Genomic DNA, 6,000 nt, shown 5'->3' on the forward strand with positions numbered 1-6,000 from the left:
GTAGAACTACCCCCATTAGGTTCCCATAGCTGTAAGACAGCAGCAGACTGTCGTACCTTTCTCTCAAGAGCGGCTATGGGTTTGAGCTGCTGACCTTTTGGTTAAGATCCAAATGTTTAACACCTGTCCTGGCACATAGTAAATGCTCAATAAATATTTGTTGCATGACTAAGATACCTCTGTAGGTGTTGGTAGAGTCTCCGGATGATATAAACGGTCAATGTGATCATTTGCTAACCAAAGGTAGTTGGAGGTTCAGATTCACCCAGAGGTGCCTCTGAAGACAGGTCTGCTGCTATACTTCCAAAATATCAACCATTGAAAATCCTATAGAGTACCCTTCTACTCTGACACACATGGGGTCCTGATGAGTCAGAACTGACTCCATGGCACCTGGCTAGGTTTTACTAGGCCTGAGCTTGACAAGTTCTGGGCAAGGATAGTAGGAAAGTATCCAGGGAGTGAGGGAGGAAAGGTTTTGGCTAGAGGTTCCATGAACCAACCACTGAGGTTTCCCAGATCCCTCAGTAGTCCCATCCCAAACCCCTACCCAAATCCTCAGCCTTCCCCACCATGCCAACACGGAAAAGTTTGTCCCAGTCTGTTCAATCTGGACTCCATCTGCTCATCTTTTGTTTCTCTGAATTAAAAACTCTAAGCCCTTTTGTTCTCCTTCGGATCACTTTCCACCTTTTCTAGACTGGGCTGAGGGACATACTCAAGGTTTGGGCATTCTACCTCAATTCCAGAAGCTTTAGACTGCCTAGTGGCTCCGTTCTGGATTTTAATGCGTTTTAACTAAAATTTATTGAGCACCTACTCTGCAGAAGACATGGGTTCTTGCATATAATCTTCAGAGCAACCATTTGAGCTAAGAGCTATTATCATCATTTTGCAGATGAGCAACTGACTCTTTTAAAGAGTGACTCCAGGTCCCTTGTTCTGTCCATTGCAACTTGGCTGCAGTGAAGAAAAGAGAAAGAAATCAGAAGGGTGGGTCTCCTTTATTTGACTATGAGCTCCTCAACGCTCTGGAATGTGCCTTGTTCATTTTGTCCTCCCCAGTGCCTAGTATGGGGCTAAGCACCTACTAGGCAATCCATGTCTATGTGTCTGGATGAGTGCCAAAATCAATGTGTGAATGAAAGAAAGAAATTGTGAGGGATGGTGAGGGCAAGGTAGGAGAAGATGTGGTCAAAAGGAAAGTCTCTGTGGATGTCCAATTCTACGATCGCCTTTCTCCCAGTGACAATAGAAGACCAAGGCCCATCCTGGTGTTATAACTGGGTAGACCACCCTGTGAAGAACCCAAAGTGCACCCCTCAATTTTGCCCAGCACTGATAGGCTCCAACAGGAGCCAAGGACCCAAATGTCTTGTCCAAGTCACCAGGAAAGAGCCCCTTTCTCTTTCTATCCCCCAAGGGAAGCAGGCAGGTTGCCCCAGTCTACTCTGAGCAGCAGTTAGGCCTCTAGGGAAGCAGTGGCTGTGCTTGTTGTTAAGTGCCGTGGAGTTGGTTGTGACCCACAGCCACCCTTTATAGGGTTTCCAAGGAACAGCTGTACTCAGGGAATAAAAATTCTCCAGCCAAAGTAGCCAGCTCCTGGCTGCCCCCTTCCCAGGGCCATGCCCAAATCTACTCTTGTCCTCTCTTAAATGTGGCCACTGCCTGCTTCCCACAGAAAGTGCCTTTGACATTCCTGTGTCTTTCAGCAAATCTTCCCAGAGGGGACCTGCCATGCTCCACCCACAAGAAAACCACATACCCTTGAGTTTTACATGGCAGCTTAAACTTTCTCTCTGGATGGGTTTTTTTTTTTTTTTTTTTTTGCCTATTGTTTCTTTGCCACATTCTGTGTCTAGAAATTCTCTCAAGAGCAGACTGCAGCAAAGGTCATGAAGGATAAAGAAGAGTTGCCAGACTCTATCTGGGCCAAAGTCCTTATTACCCTGACACCAATCTTTGACTTTAAGGTAGCACCTCACCTACTGTGTTTGTAAGCTACATCCCAAAATGTAGGTTGAGTTCACTTCTCTCCTTTGTAACTTTTTCTCAAAGCCCCCAGAATCACTTATTCAGGGTTCCCTGATTACAAATTTCACAGACTCTCAAAACCAAGAAACATCAGAAATCACCTAATGCAACCACCTTATCTTACAAAGAAAAGAGGAGAAACAAAGGCCTAAAGAGGCGACCTTACTGTGGGGGGCAGTGTTGTTATTGTGGCTGTTAAGTGCCATCGAGTCACAGCCAACTCATAGCTACCCTGAGTTTCTAAGGAGCAGCTGGTAGGTTTGAACCACTAACCTTGCAGTTCAAATTGACCTTGAGGTCCAGTGCTTATGCTACACCTGCACACAAAGACTCCAATAGTAGCAGTTCATCCAAATAGGGACTTGAACCCTAGGCCCGCAGACTAAAAGTCTGGTGTTCTACTGACTGAGCTATCTGGACTCCTGATAGAATAATTTGATGCAAACTCTTTGGGAAACAGCTGAGCATATTTAGTAAAGTCACATATACTAAGACCATGCAGTTCCATGCCTAGGTCTATATGCCAGAGAAACTCATCATATATGTGCCAGGAGACATGTGCAAGATGGTCCTTATAACACTATTTGATGTGACCACATACTGGAAGGAGCCCAGATGTTTGTTATTCAACAACAGATGGATAGATGGACATTCATAAAATGGAAAACTTGGCAGCAGAGAGAAATATACCCAACAACACAGATGAAGCTCAATAATGTTGGGTGGAGGAAGTAGAACATAAAAGAACAAATACAGTATGTTTCAATGTATACAGAGTTAAAATAAGCAAAACTAAGTGGGAAGGGATACGTAGGTGGGAAACCACCAAGAGGAGAAAATAAATGATTATCAACAAAGAGCAGACAGTGGTTCACTCAGTTTATGCTTTATTTATGGAATATCCACAATAAGCAAGGGGATTAATTCTGAACATTGGGGAAATGACTGTTGTAACAAGCAAAGACACCCTCATGTAGTTTACATTCTATCAGAAGAAACAGAGAACAAACAATTCATAAAATAAAACAAGTAGAGAGTATGTCAGAAAATGGTTCAAGTGCTGTAGAAAAAAAGAAAAGAAAATAGAATCAAGTAAGACCATCAGGACTACCTGGGCTGGAAGTGGAGGGCCAGTAGGTTGTAGTATTAAACAGAGGAGTCAGTGTGAGCTTCATTGCAAAAAGGAGAAATTTGAGCAAATACTTGAAGGAAGGGTTTCTGAGGAGGAGCTGGTAAGAGCCAATTAAGTGGCTATGGGGAGGAAGAAGGAGAGAACATTCCAAGCAGAGGAAACAGGCAGAGCAAAGACCCTGAAGAAGGAACATGTCTGCTGTCTTCTTGTTCAAAGAATATTAAAGAAACTTCAAACCCACCAGCAGCTCCTTGGCAACCCTATACAGGGTTGCTATGAGTCGGAACCAACTCAACGGCACTTTACAACAACAAAGATATGTTTCATTGGTTTTACTTCTCTAGAAAACCTGGTTTAAGACATGAGATACTGAGAGAGTGGGGTTCTAGAGAAAGAAAATCACAAGGGTAAGTTTTCTAAATTGGTTCTCAAGTTCTGATGAATTTTAAAAGCACTAATATAGGATGGAGGCTTGTCTGACCTATACTTCATAGGAATTGGTCTTGGGCTGATTTTGAGTTTGATTCTCTTTCCTCCTTGTGAAGTCAGAGAAGGTCAGACATGGTCTCAACATGGTTTTTGCAGTTGATGTCAGGAGTGGGATTTATTGCAATGGCTTCAGACTCATGGAAGCATGAGGTTTTGTAAGAGAAAGAACCAAGGGGTATGGGAAGTGAAACTTTTTGGGTTTTAGATGTTTAGTTTGGATTTTGTTACCTGTAATGGCTGAAAGACTCCCAGTGTGGCATTATAGGATACCCACTGCACCACAGCGTTGATTTGAACTGCAAGGTTGGTGGCTCAGACTCACCAGCCTTTCCTCAAAAACCCTATATACAAAAACAAAACAAAAACCTTATATACAGAACAAGGAAGACAGGGCTTGATGGAGGATAGGGTAGAGGTGCAGTAAAGATCTCCATCAGCAGTAACACAGAATACCAGGCAAAGCAGGTTCGGGGGAGAGCTCCAAAACTCTGAACAACATATGTAGGAATATTTTTAAAGTTTGAAGAACTATAGCTAGTGGAACTTGTAGTGGAAGCAAGAATCCTCATACTTTCTAACCTTCCGGGCAGAGCCAACAACTTTGGCAAGACCAAATGGCAAGACCAAGCAGGGGAGAGCAAGCAGACCCTCCACAGACTGATGGCTGTGGGAACCTTGGCGATAAAGATGGACAATATTTTTGTTGTGTTCTGAATTTTTGGGAATCTCTTCATTGGCCTCTTACTGTCTGTGTACCTCCATTCTGGTGACTAGAGTGGATGCCTGAGCAAGTGGACACCCCCCACCCTCACCACTGGAGGGTTCTTCTACTACACATGCGCACAGATCCTCTCGGAATTTAAAGGGATCGTCTAGGCTTAAAACCAAACAGCAGCAAAATGGCCACAACCGGCCCTGAATTGTTTATTAATAGGAAAAAGGCAAGAACGGGGATTGTGGAGTGGGAGACAGACTAAAAATAAAACAGGCCAAAAATTAAATACTGAGTTACAGCATAACCAACAGTGGCATCTTGAAATTTTATCAGGTGGCCTTGAAGGCAAGAAGCTGAAAGAGGATATTAAAATCATACTCATATTAGGCTACATTTTTTTTTTTTTAATCTTTCTTCTCTCTCTCCTCTCTCTTTCCTGCGATTATAGACTAGCCAATCTGTTTGTTTGTTTGTTTTTTGCTGTTGCTGTTTTGTTTTTTTTATTACCCCTTTTACCTTTAGGGGGCTCTTTCTCTCCCTAAATTACCCAAGAAGAGACAGCAATTGCTATCAGATAGTCATGTTACAATTATACCCTATAAAACCCCACAATCCAGGCAAGAACCAATACCAACTGCCATACACCAGGAAGGCAGACAACAACTGTGAAAGTTACTCTGAGTTAAGTAATAAGAAGAGTGAAAAGGGAAGCCCACCTCCTGGTCATGTCTACCTGGAGGTAATCAGAAAGCATAGAAAATACCAAAACACACACTCAATTAAGTATTAAGGCCACAGCTAACCACTGAACATGACCAAGAAGCAAAAACAGATGACCATATCAGCACATGTCCAGAAACAAGATAAAATGTCTGAGACAAATGACCTAGAGGTAGACTTAGACTCCATGCTGCAAGGAGGGCAAGCCTTGGAAATGCCTAAGAAGGAATTCAGAAAAATGATTACAAAATGTATCAAAACACTTCACAATGGAGTTGAGAAAATAAGGGAGAAGTCAGGAAAGCACTACAGGAACAATAAAATAAGATAGAGACAGCATTGGAAGCAATTCAAAACCTACAGAAAGAGGTCCAAATGATTAATAATAGAATATCAGAAATAGACAATACACTGAAAGGGCAAAGGAGTAGATATGAAGAGATGGAAGCCAGAGCTAGTGAGCTGGAAGACAAATCTCTCAATACTACCAAGATAGAAGAACAAGCAGAAAAAAGGATAAAAATATATGAAGAAGGTCTAAGATTCATGTTGGACAACATGAAGAAAATTAACTTAAGAATTACTGGCATTCCAGAACAGAAGAATCACACAAGTTCACAGAGAAGATAGTTGAAGAGCTGCTGGAAGAAAATGTCCCTAACATCTTGAAAAGTGAACAGATAAGCATTCAAGAAGCTCAATGAACCCCAGGAAGGCTAGACCTCAAAAGAAAATCACCAAGACATATCATAATCAAGCTCTCCAAAATCAAAGATAAGGACAGAATCCTGAAAGCAGCTAGAGAAAAGAGAAGCGTTACATACAAATGCAAGCAAGTCAGATTAAGCTCGAATCTCTCAACAGAAACCATGTGGGCAAGAAGGCAATGGGAAGACATATATAAAACCCT

This window comes from Chrysochloris asiatica, unplaced genomic scaffold, assembly GCF_000296735.1.
Source record: "Chrysochloris asiatica unplaced genomic scaffold, ChrAsi1.0 scaffold00007, whole genome shotgun sequence".
Lineage (NCBI taxonomy): Eukaryota > Metazoa > Chordata > Mammalia > Afrosoricida > Chrysochloridae > Chrysochloris > Chrysochloris asiatica.